General features: G+C 42.6%; 1 protein-coding gene and 1 pseudogene across 1 annotated transcript in view; one reads left to right on the top strand and one right to left on the bottom strand.

Moving 5' to 3' along the window:
* CAGE1 (cancer antigen 1) overlaps nt 1-18,817 on the bottom strand; it is a 1,013,025-nt gene that overhangs the window by 278,135 nt on the left and 716,073 nt on the right. The window lies entirely within an intron of this gene.
* The window catches only part of LOC147722492 (uncharacterized), a 90,613-nt pseudogene that overhangs the window by 4,234 nt on the left and 67,562 nt on the right, over nt 1-18,817 (top strand).

Genomic DNA, 18,817 nt, shown 5'->3' with positions numbered 1-18,817 from the left:
ATAAAAAATCATGTAGGATAGGATGGGGAATTCCCTCACCATAAAATCCAGTTACAAAATCAACCTACTGCACAAAGGTAGTATCCTGTTAAGCAAGAAGCTAAAAAAGCATGTCAGGGAGATCTTAGATCAACTTGAGTACCTGGGGGTGATTGAAACATGCACCTCACAAATGAACAATCCTTTTTTTCCTGTCTCCAAACCAGACAATTCATATTGTCTAGTATTGGACTACAGACACATTTGCAGTACAAAATTCACATAGTGCAGCACTGATGAATAACATTGTGCGCAAAAAATATAAAACAACATTAGATATTTCAAATGGTTTCTTCTGTCAAAACATTGCACCAGAAAGCAGGTATTTGACCGCTTTTTCAAGTATGGGGCCCAGAGGCAATGTTGCCGTCTCCCCCAGGGATTCAAGAATACCCCAGGATTATTTTCAGCCAGAGTAACAGAGTTACTACAAATGTATGATGATGAGGCATTATCTTATGTCGATGACATCTATCTAACAGACAATGATTTGGACAGGCACTTGAAAAGAGTGAACACCATTATACTTGGGTTCGCATCTGAAGGGTAAAAATTCAACTTTAAAAAATCACGGATTGCCCACCTCACTGTCCTCTTTCTAGGATATGAATTATCAAGTGAAGGGAAAAGCCTAGCAGCAAATTTCTTAGAGAAATGTGCGCTGCTCCAAGCTCCAAAAACGCCGAAAAACTTACAATCAATTCTATGTTTCCTGAATTTTGGAAGAACTTACGTTCTGAATTACGCAGAGAGGGTTAAACCTCTCTACGAATTAATAAAACCTAATTTCAAACAAACTAATTGAACTCAGAAACAAACAGAAATTGTACGTTCAATACAAACAGACATGTTAGCTAAAACAAAGCTGCAAACACGCGTAAACATACGCAACCTTGTAATCCGAGTCATCCCAGGAAGATGCGGATTCACGTACCTGACCTATAACGAAGGTTAAAAGGTACCAGCAGCTTACAATTCACACTTGTACACACAAGCTGAAATAAAATTCACTTCAACTGAGGAAATTCTGACAGTGGTTCAAACTGCTATAGCAAAAGAAAGAGCCCTCGCACAGGGAAAACGCATATCGGTAGTTACACCTGTACCTGCCTTAGAGGCAGTGACAAGAGCAAGCATTCCAAACGCTAAAGCTTTACATCCAAGATGGATACAATAGGTTAATTCTCTTGCTGCAACAGACGTTGAATACGTGTTTGACCCTAGCTTGAAAACACAAAAATTTCTCCAATACGAGTACCGAATGTCCTCTGCGGACCGAAGTTCTGCCTCTTGAACATTACGGCTGTATAATATACACAGACGGATCAGCACAGCCCCCAATTTTGGGTAAACAAGCCTATAGTGCTGCGTGCGCGATTGTAAAAGGTCGCTGGCGCGAAGGTAAGTTCAGACCTATGGTCACAAAAACTCAATCACTCGGAGATTGTACAGCTCTGCGAGCTGAACTACAGGCTTTCAAGCTGGCGCTTGAGAATACCGATCGCGAATTCCCCACACTAATAGTGTGCGATTCGTATTACTGCATCCAGTCCTACAATGAATACTTGCAGAACTGGGTTCAAAACGGTTTCAAAGATGCGAAAGGTGGCACAATAAAGCATAAAATGCTTTAGGAACAAGTAGTTATTTTACAGAAAGAACTACAAAAGACTCACGTGATCCGTACACTGAGTCATCAACGTGATGGCGTTCACGTTGCAGGGAATTCATTGGCTGATGAAGCAGCAAAGGCAGCCGTCCACACGGCTTCCGTAGCTGCAATCACTTGTTCAAAAATGAAAATAGACAGCGAAATAATGCAAGCTGTCACTGCTTCAGTAAAAAACAGTGGTAAAACACTCTCGAAAGGCTTTCCAGTAAAGTACTCATATAAAACTGATGCAAACAATGTTCCTTTTGCTCAAATCCCTGGAGTGGTGGATAGGGCAATTCCAAACATGGAACATAGGTTAGGACTAATCTTAGCAGCGCACGAAGGGCTCGCCTCTGCACATGCAGGTGTTTCCGCCACAGTATCTTTATTAAAACAGAGATATTGGTGGCCGCGCATGAGGAAACAGACTAGAAACTACTAGAAACTATGTTCTAGACTGTGAAACATGCCAAAAAATGAAAGTATCAACAGTGAAAGGTCCTGCGCAGACGCCCCTTCTGATCTCAGATAAACCATTAGCGTGTGTTTACCTGGACCACTGTGGTCCCTTACAAAGGGACGGTAACTATAAATATATCATGGTCGCAGTGGATTCCTGCACAAGATTCATTTGGATGACGCCAGAACTGTTATAAAACATTTGCGAGTCTTTATCGGTACATACGCAATCGGCACTCTACATTCTGACCAGGGTCCTGCGTTTAGCTCTAGGGCTTACAAGGAGGCCATGGCCAGCTTGGGCGTTGCATTGCGGTACTCTAGTCCCTTCCATCCTGAGGGTAATGCGGTAGTGGAAAGAAAATCGTGACATAAAGCAATCTATAACAGCGAGGGTATTAGGTTCGGGTGATGGGTGCGTCAAACATCTAAAGTGTCTAACGTAGTCTAAATAATCTGCCAAGAAATTCTCTGGGTGGAATCACTCCGTATGAACTTTTGTTTGGTACTAGAATGATAATCGAAGACCTCGATAGTCAGGCTTCAGTGGTGGAACAAAAAACCTTTGATATCAAAGATCGTTTGGCTGTTTTACAGGACTTAAATGATACAAGAAGAAGTCTGAGTAACACAAAGCTAAAGCCAACGGCCACTGAAGAAAAACCACCTGTCCCAGCAAGACCTGTCTGGATTCCAAAGATTGGGGATCTGGTCAGAGAAAAGATCGCGGTGAAGAAGGAGTTTGGGCCTTTTTACAGAAAAGCAGTACCTGTCTTAGCAATCAACGGAACAAGATTAGTAGTACTACCGCCCCTTGCTGGTAAAAAGGAGAACAGAGTTGTATCAATCGACCTGGTAAAACCACAACCATGTGGCCAATAATAAGTAGTAGGCCCAGTGGACTCCCAAGATGTAGCAGAAGACCAAACCTTGCTACAATTCAAGACGTTCAAACTGAGAGTCTAATCACATATGATAAACCTGCAGTGAATAAAAAAGGACTATGCAACAAAGCCATGGAACTTGTGCCTCTTAAAACCCAAATAACAGTTCGTCAAGAAACACCTGTCTACAATGATGTAGCATCTGAATATACTAATATGACAAAGGAAGAAGCAACTTCAAAGATTAATAACAATCCGGATGTGGTACCAACAATTGGCAGAACTGCCTCTGGCTATTTCATCAATTTCGATGACTTTTCTGAAGATCCCAGTGAACAGGAAGAAAAGCCAGCAGACAAAACATTCAAAGAAAAAATAACAGAACTCTTTCATCAACTTTGAGAAATATATCTGATTTCACCATGAATTGTGGATTGTGTTAGGTGTTTTTATCCTCCTGCTCTGGCTCATTTTGGTTTTAGGCTTGGGAAGAATGATTGATGGGAAATGCAGTACAATGGACACAGCAAGTCAGAACATCAACTGGGTCCTAAAACCTCACAAGTCATCTCATGTTGAAAAAAGAGACCTGTTATCAGTAAACATCACAGCCATTCCTATACCTGGTGGTGTAGCATGGGACGCTACTGATTACGACATCTATGGCCCGGTGGAACTATTGAAGTATCCTCATCAGTTCAAGGTTTCTTTAAGTGACTTTGTCTCACCAAGCACTTTCTCTGATGATTGGGACTTTGAGGCTATTAATAATATGCTGTCTGATTTAGAAATGTCAGCAAAATTTAATTAATCTGATATGAAGAAATGTATTGCTTTAATCATTTTGGGCACCACTATTTGCATAAATCTGCAATACCTAGAAATGTTTTTACTTATAATCAATGGGAACATTGTCCAACACCGCCAAACGGCAGCTCGAAAACATTTCATGAGAAATTTCCATACTTCTCAGGGTTTAATGTCACAGATCCAGAAACATTTTATTTAAAAAATGTGAATAGGACAAGAATGAAAAATATGTTGACCAATACAAAACAGATATATTCTGTAAAATTTTATGAACAATTGTCTACATTTGATTTTGATTTCTGGAAAGATAACATTGAAACAAAAACAATCTGGGGTTAAAAAGATTGGCAAGTACAGGGATTAGAATCATTATTCAGAGCCTGCATGATCCCAGAAAAAATAATGTTCCTGAATGAAACCATTCAACAAACAACCTGTCTTGGCCTAGCCAAGATAAAAGATTTAAACAACCCGTCTATACCAAAGCCTATGCCTGACAGAAATAGTACTACAGATGAGGGGTTAGACGTGTCCCATATTTTACACCAAAACAGAACTAATCCTGATTGGAAAAAATGGTTGATCTGGCCCACAGACACTAATAACTGTCAAGATAGATTCCTGGACAAAACACAGGGGTTCAAACAGAACAGGCCAGACCCAAGATATTCCCAAAGAAAACATCCAGGGATAATAACAACATACAGTGTAGGAAAACTATGCCTTGAATGGCTACAGAAATCCACACTACCTGACATTAAGCAACACTTGACTTTACTTAAAGAAGGTGCTGACTTGCGTGATTTCCTACTGGGACCTCGCAAACAGCGCCAAAAACGTTTCATATACGCCGGTATATATGCTGCTTACAACGAAGCTTGGAAAATAACGCAAATTGAAACTGCTGAAAAAATACGAGAAATTGATCGTAATAATTTGGAAAAATCACTGTCTGTAGTGGACAATGGGTTAACGACTCTGTCCTCCAGAATTTATTCTTTGGACAGCATTGTATCATCTGCTATTGATATAATAGAACAGGATATGCTAATGTTACAACATGGCCAGTCCCAATTACGTTCTTTTGTACAGTTAGGCTGGACGTTACAAAATCTGCATTCAGGCTACGTGCCTTGGCGTCTAATCAACACAACGTCATTATTTTCTATCTTTAACCTTACAGATAAACAAATCTCTTTGGCACAAAAAGGAGCACACTATACGGTGCTGAACATTGAAAAACTAGTAAGATTACCATTAACAGTTTCCGAGAGGCCTGTCATTGAATGGATAAGTGTGGCTCACCAGTTAGAGCAGGCAGACCCTGAAGCCAAGGTCAGACCCGGGACCAGGGTTTAATTCCCGACGCGGCAGGGTCTTGAGCTCAAATGTCCATGGACTCGATAATCCTCGCTTCGGTGCCCGACCTAATCATGGGTTCACACTCTGCAACTCTGGGCATTAAGCTTGCTTAATCTCCACAACGGCCCCCCCGCGGTGGGATGCCTGGCTTTCACCTTGGGGATGCCCTGTAGGGGCTATCTCACAGGGAAAAGCCAGGACGGGTTCCCAAGGCAAGCGCGGAGATACCCCTTCGGGGGTCGATTCAGGCGCTATATAAGAAACATAATAATAATAATAATAATAATAAATACATGGTACCATAACAATACCAATAACGACATTCCAGTTTCAATACTGCCTACAGCATATACCAGCGGGCCTGTATGAAAGGTTGGGTAAAGGATACATTAAGTCGACCTGGAATTTACCATACACACATAGATGTTGGAGTGGGCGTAACAAAGAAGTATTTCTTACTGGGAAAAATTGTGAAAACTCGCTAAGTGGTACACTTTTGTGTCAAGAAATTAATTTACATGGAGCCTGTGAGGGTTCATCTAATGACCTTTCTTGCCACTTACACAGCATCCCAGCCACACAAATAGAACCTGTTTTCAGGCAGCTTTCCAACGGCAGCTACGTTATGTTAAGTGACCACAGCTGTTGTGGCACGTTGCGGCCTATCTCGTCAGTGTTACATCCAGGGTCACTTGTTGTATGCAAGTATTGTATCCAAACAGCAAGCCAGACAAGGAGGCAACAATTTGGCCTTCATTGAATATCTCTTCTATTCGAATTGATACATTAAGCAGAATGAAAGCCATTCTTTTACAACAAACTGTGCCTTTGACCTCGTCTAGAGAAACGTATGATCTGCAAGTTGCAAGGACCTCAGCAGAGATACATACATTATTATCAACAAACTGCCCCGTACATTTCGTAGAAATGTTAGGTCAAATTTTAAACATGTCAGATACCAGTGGCCTCGCACATGTATTTAAGACACTTTTTTCGGGACTGTTAGCACCCTTTGAAGCAGTCCTGAGCATTTTTCCAAATTTCGTGCACTCTGTGTTCGGCGGTCTGCCTCTCATTTTGGGACTCGTAGATGCCTGCTCTGCGGAGAAGAATGCGTATTAGACATCTGTCTCTCACTTCCATCAGCAGTACCTATGGATGTCGATACTTTGCTTGGTTCGGTAACGGCTCATGCAACGTGTTGTCCCCAGCGGCTACCAATTCTGATGACGGCATTCGTTGAGACCTCATCATTATGACTAGGTGGCGGTGAGGTACGAGATGAAAGCGGCACACAGGTACAACTTTCTGTGAACATTACTGATCCAGATCACGCTGACTATAATGCATCTCACATATGCACTATTTCTACTTTTTCGGAAATGTCCCAACTTTCACCTACTGTGGTAGACAAATTCTTTGCCAGCCTATCTGAGTTAATGTTTTCTCCTAACAACGAGAATAACTCTTGAGAAACAAGCACACAGCGTTCCCTGAACTTTGATTTCGGCCTTCAGTTTTTATAAACAGAACTTCTAAAAATGTTGAACTATTTTTTACTACAACAAAATTATTTTTTCTCAAATACCAAAATATTTACCTTTTTTTGGCACAGAGTACTCTGCTTAATGTAAAACTATTCTTAGAGAACAAGATTTCTATTTATTGAAACCTAGAGACAATATTTAAACTTAGCCTCTAGCACATGTACAGTATTATATAAATCTGTGATGAAATGGTCTCGACCTTCTCTTCTGTATTAAGAGCCATTTCATAAATGTAATTTCGTGAATCATTCAGCCAGCATTTCAAATGTAAAACTATATGCATTATTTGAATGATAGCACTGCTTAGAAAACGTATAGTACAATACTCATTTTACGTGTACAAACCATTTCAAATGCATTTTTATGTATTTTTGGGGTGGGATTGTAAACACATGCTTAGAAATGTTATAAATGCTTAGTATTTAGTAAAGATGGACATTCTACGTGGAGTGGGTGTTGTAACACATCTAGGGCTCTAGTGTAATTTCCCCGATTCATGCCCTTATATAGGTATAACTTATCATATCCTTATATAGGCATAAGAATCATAACCCTATTTAGGCACAGCCAATGCAGTCCAAATAGGGCATGGCTACTTCCACTAAGCTCCTAGAGTACAACGAGTTCTTGAAGACAACCAGCTTTCAGCAGTACGGGACTTCCCCCTGCTTCAGTATTGATTTGTCCCTGAACTCCTGGAGTGTGTAAAGAACTTCGAGTTCTTAGTGACGTTATTATGTCCACCCTTACGTCAAACTCGGCACCTTTCAGGTATAAATATACCCACATCTGCCCTAGCAAACACACAGTGGTTTGGAGCAGATCGACTAACTACTTGCCCGACGCCCTGCTGTAGCGAGTGTCAAAGGATGCCGACCCTCCAGCTGACGCACTGAGAGAGACGCTGTCTTTTCTCCTGCCGAGAAATCCAGCTACAGTGTTTCCCTTTTACCCTTGCGGGTTACTGGGAGATCGAGTCCTGAGAGAGAGATACAAGACCTCCTTCATTCTATAACCAAGGTACGGAGCTGATTAGACCCTTAGAGAATTCTTGAATAGATTCTTGGCAGAAACTATTTAACTCAAGCTATTCCTCACTTACTTCTTCCCTTGTACTAGGCTTAGGTTAGGTACACCGGGGTAGGCGTATTTTAGATGCACCAGTTGAGTGCTTTTAGTCATTATTTATCATTGTATTTATTTTATGTATCTTATGGCTTAGAAACCATATAATGCTTTTACAGTATTATTTCATAATACTCTTTTTACTGTACGCACTTTACTTCATAGCAAGTATTACGATTGTTGCAATTAACTTCTCTTGCATGAGAAAGAAGACTCCTCAATAAATAACCTTTTTATTGAAAACGCCCGTCTCTCTATTTCTCTGCAAAAACCCTGGTGAAATGAAGCATGCACGATTGACTGAGTGAAATAGCCATCTATTGTTTCCGCGACTCTGAAGATATATTTCTTATTCTTGGGGAACAAAGTTGTCATGTTATATGGTTGTCAGAAACGAATCCCTTCTTGTTTATTCAATAAAGTTTCTAGTGACCTCTGAGCTAGCTGGCATTCACAATTAAGTCTAAGATACTCAATAGAGACCTAATCAACTTCAGTCCTACGTCTAAACTATCGTTTATGTTATTCCAATGTGCAGAGCCTATTGGGAATATAGGAACTACACTACACCATCAGAGGCGGCTCGTTTTACCCCACAAGGCGCTTCAACCGTTGCCGCTTCCTAGTGGGGGCCAGAAAGGGAACTCTCAGCCTCAAATTACAGCAGGTAAGCCTTCTGTCTCTGTCTCTCTACCCTTTGGGAGGTCAGATTTGCCATTTTCTTCACAATCGGCGTGCCATTACTCAGGACGCCTGGGATCTCCAGACGGTACAGGGTTTTGAAATAGATTTCTGTCAAACTCCCACACAGGAGTTTTCTCCGCCTTTTTTGTATTTTTCCCAACAAGACAAACTTTTTATAGATCACGAAATAGAAGACTTGCTGGAGAAGTACAAGGTTGCCTATTGTGAAGAGGGGCCTGCGGGCTTCTGCAGCAACGTTTTTCTGGTACAAAAGAGGGGCCGCGGTTATAAGCTAGTGCTAAACCTGAAAGATTTCAATTACTTTGTACTCTACCGTCACTTCAAGATGGAGGGGATCCATCTCCTCACGGACATTCTGAGACAAGCGGATTAGTTGGTCCATCTCAATCTCAAGGATGCATATCTGACGGTTCCCATTTTTCCTTCTCATTGCAGGTTCCTGCACTTCCTCGGCTCCTTGGTGTTTCACCAAGTTATTGAAGCTGGTGATTGCGCATCTTTAGGAGCAAGGTAAACACCTAATAGCTTACCTCGATTACATCCCGATAATGGCTCCTTTGGCTTCCCTAGCAACTCTCCATCTGCACATAACGATGACAGTGTTAAAGGGTTTGGGGTTTGTCATAAACAAGTTGAAGTCGATTCTGGTTTCAACACAGTACTTGGAGTTCTTGGGGTTTGTGATCACCTTTCAGTCAGCCCAGCTTCAGTTGCCCAAAAAGAAGCTGAGGGACCTGAAGAAGGAATTGAGGAAAACTTTAGACACACAGTTGATGTTCTTACGGGCGATCGCATGTTTGGTGGGACTGTTAGCCTCTTCCATACAGGCGATAGTCCTGGAACCGTTGCACTACCGAGCCCTTCAGAGTCTCAAGATCAGACATCTCCAGAAGGGCCTGCTTATTCGGATAAAGTCCCTCTTACGGAAGAAGGCCGGGCATAGATCCAATGGTGGTTAACACATGTAGATCCATGGAATGGTCGAGCGATCTTCGGATCTCACCCAGAAGTGATCAAAGAGTCCGATGCCAGCAGGTCAGGTTGGGGAGCCCGCTACGGGGAAGTGACCACGGGAGGCAGATGGTCTCTCCAGGAGTTGGAGTTGCATATCAATTGCCTCAAACTCCTGGAGGGGTCATTTGCGATTTGCACACTCTCACCCAGGAAGGTATCGTGTTGTATTCTGTTACGGATGGACAATATTTTCGCTGTGAGGTATATAAACAAGCTGGGGGGCACCAGATCCGCAATGTTGTCGGAGATCGCCAAAGACTTTTGGCATTACTGACTAGCACATCAGATCACAGTGATTGCGGAATACCTTCCGGGTCAAGACAATGCAGTAGCGGACTGGCATTTCCGCCACCTGAAGGATTACAGCGACTGGAAGCTTCATCCGTCCCTGTTTCGCCAGCTTCAGTCACTGTGGGGTCCGTTCCACATAGATCTTTTTGCCTCCAGACTGAATCATCAGCTGGAGTCCTTTTTCAGTTGGAGACCAGATTCCCTGGTGAGAGCAATTAATGCACTCACACAGGATTGGTCTTAAAATATCCAGTATGCATTTCCACCATTTGTCCTGATACCCGAAGTAGTGAATCAAGTGATTCCGCAGGATAGCGGAGATTGTGTTGGTCACCCCAATTTGGAAGTCTCAGCCATGGTTTCCAGTCCTGCTGGAGATGGCGTGCGACTCTCCAATTCGTCTCTTGTGTTTTCCATTTATGCTCCAGGGCCCTTAGTGAGAGCTCCACCCGTTAGTCCTTGCAGGGCAGCTGTCCCTGAAGGCCTGGAGGCTTTCTGGCGACAATGGTCATTGCCAGGAATTTTGGAGCAGGCTTCCAGTTTTATCCAGCAAGCCTTTGCCCCTTCTACCAGGAAGCGATATGGTTCCGCATGGAAGGCCTGGTTGGGTTGGTGCTTGGAGAAACACCTTGATCCCGTGTAAGCAGATATCTCTCAAATTATGAATTTTCTCTCCCCAAAAAACGCTGATGGTTCATCCTATAGATCAGTAAACAATTTCCGTACAGCTATCTCCGTGGGCCATGCACATCTCGATGGCAGACCCGTGGGTATGCATCCGATAGTGTGTAAACTTCTCAAAGGGATACGTATAGCGACCCTCCTAAGGCTAAGTATACCTCTTTATGGGATGTTTCTAAGGTACTGAAGTTAATTGAACAATGGTCTAACAATGAATTACTGTCCAGTAAACAATTGTCAGCTAAGTTGACCATGTTGCTGTGTTTATCTGCATGCCGCAGGGTTTCTTATGTTAGAGTGTTAGAATTGGAGGCTAGGATTTTTTCACCTGGAGGGAATGTCCTTTGTGATAACAGCTCTCACTAAAACTTTTTCCAAAACTATTGATTACAATGCCTTTCCATTAAATGAGAAACTTTGTGTTGTAAAATGTCTCAAAGTGCATGAATACTGTATACAGTCTCTTAGAACAGCTGGTTCTTCAAGGTTACTATTTGCTTAGCAGAAAACTTTCAAACGTGTTACCTCTGCTACGATTGCCAGGTGGCTTAGATATGTAATGCCAGAGGCGGGTATTGACACCGATTTATTTGAAGCGCATTCAGTCAGAGGCGCTATGGCCTCAAAATCATTTATGTTGGGTACTAGTATACATGATATCATGAAAGCGGCTGATTGGTCTTCCAGTTCTACCTTCAAAAAATTCTATTATAAACCTGTGGACCATGTTGCTTCTGTTGTTTTGGATAATCGTTAAACTAGCATAATCTGAAGCCTCTGGTCCTGTACTAGAATAAAACATTTGCGCCAAGAATATCAATCCTATTAAGGACACGGAGGTGAAGATTATCCTGCCCAAAGTACATATTATGATCTATTATTGTCATGCTTACCCTTCTGGACCTGCAGGTTATGTTAGTTGTTACGAGTACGACTTTTTTGTTTCAGGCACTGACCAGAGGCGAATAAACCATCGTGGTGGTCTCTTGGGATGGAATGGACTCCGACCTTCTTGTGCAAGTTCTACAGTTCCTGTTCGGTCTTCGGTCTGATGTGATCGGGATACGTTTCTGATGTTCTTGGGACTATAATTCTGTTTAAGTTGGACACGGCTCGTTGGGCGAAGAAAAAGGAAGTGTTCCAGTGTGGAGAGTCATTTATAGGACTAGTTTCTATGGTTGTTGATAGTGTGACGCTAAGCATTCTGGGAATGTATTACTTTCAAAATGTTTGAAATGTTCTTATTTGTTTGCAGTAAAGAGAGAGAAAGCATAATCTTCACCTCTGTGTCCTTACTAGAATTGAAAATATTTGGCGCGAATGCTAACAAATTTTGTATTCCTGTGAGAGAGCAGCTTTTCATCGATCCTCAAGGAAAAAGACTAGGAAAGGCTACAGAAAAAGATACAATGTTGCCGTATCTGCTCCATGTGGGTGGACAAAACTTGAAAAGAAATTAAAGGATAATAAAACTTTGTTTCCGCATCAGTCAGAGTTTAATTAGTCGCAGTTTCCCCAGCTAGAAGTGTTCTTCTTGTGGGAGCATAATTTAATAGGCTACAGTTATTTTGGAAGAAGCTGCTTGCTCTATGTAGAGCCGTTTATTTAGAGTCATTGAGCCTGTTTAGAGTATTCTGACTCAGGTAAAATTAACCATGAGCTTCTCACAGTGTGGAGTGGGGTGCACACCAGAAAGGCATTTCCCCTAGATTAGGAGTTCTAAAAGGTCACGTTTTCAAGACGAATAAAAGAAGCTTCAAGTGCTGATTGCTGAGAAAATTAAAGACTCCAGAGGACCTTCAGACTTGACAACATCTGTTGCCAAGTGACAGTAAGAGTCAGAGTGTAGAATACTGTAATTCAAGAACTTATATATTTTTAAAGAGACGTAAGTTGTCAATAGTAGTTTTCAAGAACTAACTAAAAAAATAAGAAAAGTTAAAAGTTACAAGATAATTTCAAAAGACAAAAAATTGCAAGAGAGAGGCAAGGCTATTCAGGGTCCAGGTAGTTAGAAGTTTGAATGATTGTTTGTTCTGATTGATGCCAGTTAAAGTAGTTAGGAAGATGTATTTTAATATTGCTCTTATCTTCCAATGAAGGTAGCCACTAAGAATCCTTCAAAAGTAATCCGGAGTACAGGCAAGATCTTCAGTGAGTGATAGAGGGATAGTTTTGTCGGAAATCCTGGACCTGCTGGCAGTGTCTCTTTCTTCCCATTACCCCTTCCCCCATTGGATGTTTGGCATTGGTCAACAAGGGAGGGATTTCGGGGGGTTAAGCTTCTGCTCCTGTGGATCTTTGACAACAAAGTTCTGACAACCAGGGAGATTTTCTACATCACAAGCTGGACCGAGTCCTTCAGAACTGTAAGGCTGATTTAGACCATTGGAGGAAACTGCGATTACCAGTGCTAGAGTGATCAGCACTCTACAAGATGATTACATTACCTAAATTCCTATACATGCTACCCTGCTGTGATACAGAGGATATGTGGCAGTATTGCCTTGCAGAGCTGCAATTCCGATACTACTATCCTACAGCTCACTTACAGCACCTGGGGGCATGCTATGCAGTTTCACAATGTTGATACCATAACAAGAATGCTTGTATGGTACAGAGAGCCTCCTAGAATAGCACTCACTTCCCTAATGAGAGGCCCCTATGATGGGGGCAAAACTTTGCCAGACCTTATACGCTCTCACTGGGAGCACAACTGTTAGTGTCCATTATGGCCGATAAATGAGTGATGCATGCTCAGGGCTACAGAACGGACCTGTATGGCCAGGGTGGTACGAAAATACCCCACACAATGGCCACACAAGCATTAGCATATCGAAAAAGGCACTTCACAACGTCGGATGGTGGGACAAAGTCACCAAGGAGATACCTCTATGGGGTCTTTGGAATACGGGCAGCCTTAAGGATGCTAGACGGGTTTTCTAAATGGGACCTGCTGGGCTTATCTAGGCCGGACAACCTCTGGGTCTTCAATGAGATGGTGACATTTGAGGATCTGAGAGACAAATATGAACTTGCAGACTGCCAATATTATAGATATCTCCAAATCCAACATGCTTCATCCAAATACTCGAACAAACTGCAAGGCACTGTGGTGAATCTGTGCTGGAGAACAGGGTACTGGCAGCCCCACTCTGCAGACACGCCATATTGCAAACCTACCAAACAGTACTGACAAAAAATTAAACACCATTAGAAAGTCTCAGGATAAAATGGGAACATGATCCATGGATCCTGGAAGATGCAGACTGGGTGGAGGAATGTAGACACCGCAAGGAAGTGGCAGTACGATCAGGTTTCCATCTGATTCAACCAAAAATAGTACATAGAGCCTATTACACCCGTACAAGCTTACTTAAAGTTGGGAAATTAGAATCCGATAAATGTCTCAGAGGGTGTAGACAAAGGGACACACTGATCCTCACACTGCAAGAATGCCCAAGACGGCATATATTCTGGGTAAAGTAACTCACAAGATGTACGGAAATGGAACTGGAGATAAATATATATGGGTAATCTGCTTGGGAATCAGGGGAGGCCAACCAATATTAAGGTATAATCTAACACTTTGTAATATTGCCCTTTTGGTAGCCAAAAGGGATGAGGAACAACTCTGGGGCAGTGGAGAGGAACCTTCAGTATTGCTATGGGCAATAAACATGGACTGGTGCATGCGGGTGGAAGAAGTGTACAAAGCAAGTGGATGCCCAAGAAATATGACACATTATGGAGACCATGGAGAGACTTCACGAATCAGAATTAACCGAAAGAAGAAAGCAGGGATATATAACCAAATCTAGGCAAAATAAGCATAAAGGAGTCCAGATTCATGAGTACTTTGTATATGATGAGCTTGTTGTTCTAAACAGATACTCGATACATCTGTGGAAGGGGCAACACAAGAAACACTTCTATACTCCATGGAGAGGGGGATACTGGGGAATTGCTGTACCCAATGCACTTTATTTTCTTTAATGTTGTATGCATACAATTTCTCAAAATATAAATATCTTAAAAAATAGTTTTATGCATTAGACAGACCACACAGAACCCTAACTAGAAATCCTCTGCCAATGTCACCTCCCAGACTAGAAATTACTTAACTGCTTCACTACCAGGACATATACATTGTTTTACAGAAAGCCAGGAATTCGGAACTATCAAAGTGGAAAGCATCAAAGTCCATAAAGTGAAATATATCCACCATTTTCTTTCTTTGTAAGCAAATTGTATTATTATTTTCCAAACACAAAACAGCACACATCAGCGGTTTTATGACATGTGACTCTGCAACATTAGAAGAGACAATATTCAGTCTATCGTATCCAGACCATAGTATTTCCACACCTTCCCCAAATCTTCTCATGTTTGTGCTAGCAGCCCCATGCAGTGTAAATAGGTTTTTCTTGTTAAGCACAACAGTCCACTCCCGCCTGCCACTTCACAGTGGAGATTTCCATCTCCGGGCAATGGCGCGTTTGGCCACCAATGCGGTAACCCCAATGAATGTACACTCCGCACCTGGGCCACCAAGGTCTTCTAGTAGTCCTAGCAGAGCCACTCTGGGGGTGAGTTCTAAAGGCATAGCAAACACCTGCGAACTTTTCTGTGCTATCTTCAGCCAATAATGAGTCATCAAGGGACAAACCTACACCATATAGAACAAATCAGAGTCTGGTGAGTGGTAGCGGAAGCAGGAAGCTTGGAGGCATCTACCTGCCCAGTGTACTCGCTGGGGGTTCATGTAAGTTAAGTGGAGATAATTGAGCTGAACCAACCAGAGGCGAGCAGAGACAGCCAGCTCTCCAGTAGTCATCTTAGCTTCCCTCTACTCAGTATCATCCAGTTCACCAAGCCACGCTTCCCACTTCAGTCTCAGCACCGCGAACCGGTTTGAGGTGTTTGCAGCCAAAAACAAGTAGATAAGGTATATAGCACCCGAGGCTGAATTCCCACCTAATATCTTGACCTTCAGGGGGCTGAACTCTGGGTTGTCAGTGTCCGCAGGGGATGTTAGCTACAAGGTAATGACGTAGTCCCAAATATTTGTGACACTGGGTGCGGTATAATTTATATTGGTTCTGCAAGTCCTGGAATGTCCTCAGGTGACCTCATCCACACATCTCCAAGCACAATAATGCCGATTGTGTCCCATTTTTGAAAATCCTTCTAAACTTGCTGTATAATGCAACCAATTTCCTTGCCATAGTTGCGTTCTCAATGCTAATGTGCGATCCCACCCTATGAAATGAGCACTGCTCTCCAGCACAAGAAAACCCCACAGGTTATCTACGGAAGTAAGGAAGGGATTGGAGCCTTGTACAACATTCCCTGATGTTGTCCAGGCCTATTAAGGCAAGTTTCAAATGGTAAGTTGAGCCCCACCACCCACTGCTGAGCAAGTCATTAAGAACAATCACCTGTGAAGACTTGTAGTGGCATTGGAGGCCATAGCCTGGACCCCGTTCTACGAGGACATTCGGCTATTGACTGCAGCAATGCGGAAGTGACCCTTCAACCAAAGTTATGGGCGTATAATTGAATTGAGGTGACAGAACTTCTGATTAGGAATCAGTAAGGGGATTTTTTGAAACACATAGAGGAATCTTGACGGTATCATCATTAAATAGGCCACCTGCCACAGAACATTGAGTGGGAACACAGAGTCAACCTTACGATGGCCAGCATCAAATCTTTACTGACAGCGCAGTTGCTGGGTGCCATGCCTGGAAAAGCCAGATGCCCTTGTGCCGGACTGTCCTCCTCAATGTAACCGAGGAGAGCTGAATAAATACAAAGATTTGTTTGAAGGACAGCGTGTGAATACACTACTGCTTGTAGTTTGGGAGTTAGGGGAAAGTAAGTATGTTGGATCAAAAACTGCAATGATTATGATTGCAGGGAGGCATAAGGAAAGAGTAAAAGTAAACAAGAGCAAAAGCAGAATACACTATACTATTATCATGACCCACTCCATTTAATATAAATGTACGACATGGATCACAAGCACTAGTGGCAATCCCTTTAAGAGTCATACTCTCCTGAAGCGCAGGGACAACTAACATAGTGTTCTTGTAGAAAACACATCAAACCCAGAACGAATCGCTATTACAGTCTAAATGGAGGGGACAAATGCTTGCTGCCACAAACACTGAACAAGCAAAGGGGACACTCCTCTGAGCTAGGCATGTGACTCCCTTAAAGGCCCTTTACACCAACACAGACAAAGTGGGAAAGTACCCAATAGTTAGGGGATACCTAGTTGGGACAGACATAAGACTAGGCAGTATATATGCTTGATCCCATCCCAATGGCCTAAAAGTCTAATTCTTTTTGGATGGGACATTTAAGTGTGAGCTCAACACTGACCTGCATTGCTGAAGCCTACCAATTGCAGGTATCCAAGTAAAGAGAACCTCCCAGATGGTGGATGACACATGATGCTGGATGCCGCATTTGGAGCTGATGGATACATCGAGTAGACTACATTCAGGGGAACAGGAACACTCATGTTACTCACAAGTATATCACCTGCCATTTGGTTGGGTCAGGTTTTATAAGTATCCAACATGATATAATACACTTCTAATACATGGGTCAGGGAAGCTCAGACCACGATCCTCTAATGCTGAACATGGCCTGGGAACCCAATGAGCAATGATCTCATCTGGAGTCTTCAAAGCACTCCCATTGAGGAGCCACACATTTAGAGAAACAATTAGAGAAACAATTGAAAACTATTTCAGTGAAATGAAGGCACAGCCTCAGACAGATTAGTAGAGTGGGAGGCATACAGGGTAGTCATGGGGGGCACAGTATTCGGACAGTAATGGGTGCGAAAACACTTTAAATAGGGAATTGAATAAATCAGAAGCTACTATTAGAGACTTGGAATAATAGGAATAAAGGGAATCAGACCAAAACAGACAGCTGACATCAGGGAGAGAGAAATATGCAACAGTGGTGGAACAGCTTAGGTGCCCTTCTTTACAATTAATTATAAAGAATATAAAAAGCATACACACTCAGAGGGAAATAAAGCAGGGAGACTATTGCAAGGCAAGCCAGATCTGAGGTGAGGAGCCCCCCAAAATCAGAACATAAAGAAATACAGGGAATCCCTGTCTTTACACAAAAAGAGATAAACACAACCTTCCTGTCTCATGACACATAATTGTATGTGAGGTTTGAAATTTCACTCTAGATAGACATTGACTTATACTTAGGCCACATAATGCTAAACCAAGTCCTTAAGGCTAATCTGAAAAGCCAAACCTCCCAGGCATAAAAGAGGGCCATATAAGATATGGCTACTGGGAAGACAGCAGGGCCAGACTTTAATCCAAAGATATATAGTTGCATTAGAAAAAACTGTCTCCCTAATTCAACAAGAGAGGAATTAATTTTCTCCACCCCGAAACCTGGGTGAAACCCCATAGACAGAGCTTCTTACAAATCTTTTATTCTGTTCTAGGTTCAACAGGAAACATACAGAGTTCACATGCCAATCAAGCAGAGGATAACATTGCTGTGCACATCATAAGAAATCAGTAGACATAATTCTTCAGCATAATGTGTTATTACAGCTCCAAGTCATGTGAAAACCCCTGTTGAGCAGCATGATGAACTCTAAAAGCTGAAACAAGAAGGAAATAACAGAGGAAAGAGAACAAAGAAAGATGTAGATCATGCATTAATCCCACAGTCCATAGGAGCTAGGTAATGAGGAGACACCCAGCGCAGCACGCAGTCTCAGTCTAGTCCACAGCGTCATCAGTTGATTCATGCTAGCACATATATGCCCAGAATGGTTCCCTGCTATCCCTGGGGAGAGAGGCGTCCAACGTCAAATCCCAGTAGGTCGCCAGATGATTTTGGGAGTGTGAGGCATCCCGTAGCCAGTCCTCGACTCGCTTGCTCAATTTGCGACCCCAGCACATTGCCACTCTCCTCTTATCCAGGAGCAGTAATGGAGTAACTAGTGTGCAAAATTCTGGTGGGACTTCTTAAACATATCCCAGCTGGGTGGTAAGCGGGGTGCGAGCTAGCCGCAGCCCTGTCATCTTATCAATTGTATCCATAATAGTTTCGCAGTATCTCCGAACTGCTGGGCAGTCCCATGTCAAATGCAAGAAATTAGCAAGGGGTTCGAGCATCTAGCAGAGTGTGCCTCATTCTGTAGCCCTCTTTTGCATAGCCCTTCCGGTGTGCTGTAAAGCCTGTGT

This window comes from Lissotriton vulgaris, chromosome 4_1, assembly GCF_964263255.1.
Source record: "Lissotriton vulgaris chromosome 4_1, aLisVul1.2, whole genome shotgun sequence".
NCBI lineage: Eukaryota > Metazoa > Chordata > Amphibia > Caudata > Salamandridae > Lissotriton > Lissotriton vulgaris.
The sequence above is the reverse complement of the archived record's forward strand: the minus strand, read 5'-3'. Positions and strand labels throughout refer to the sequence as shown.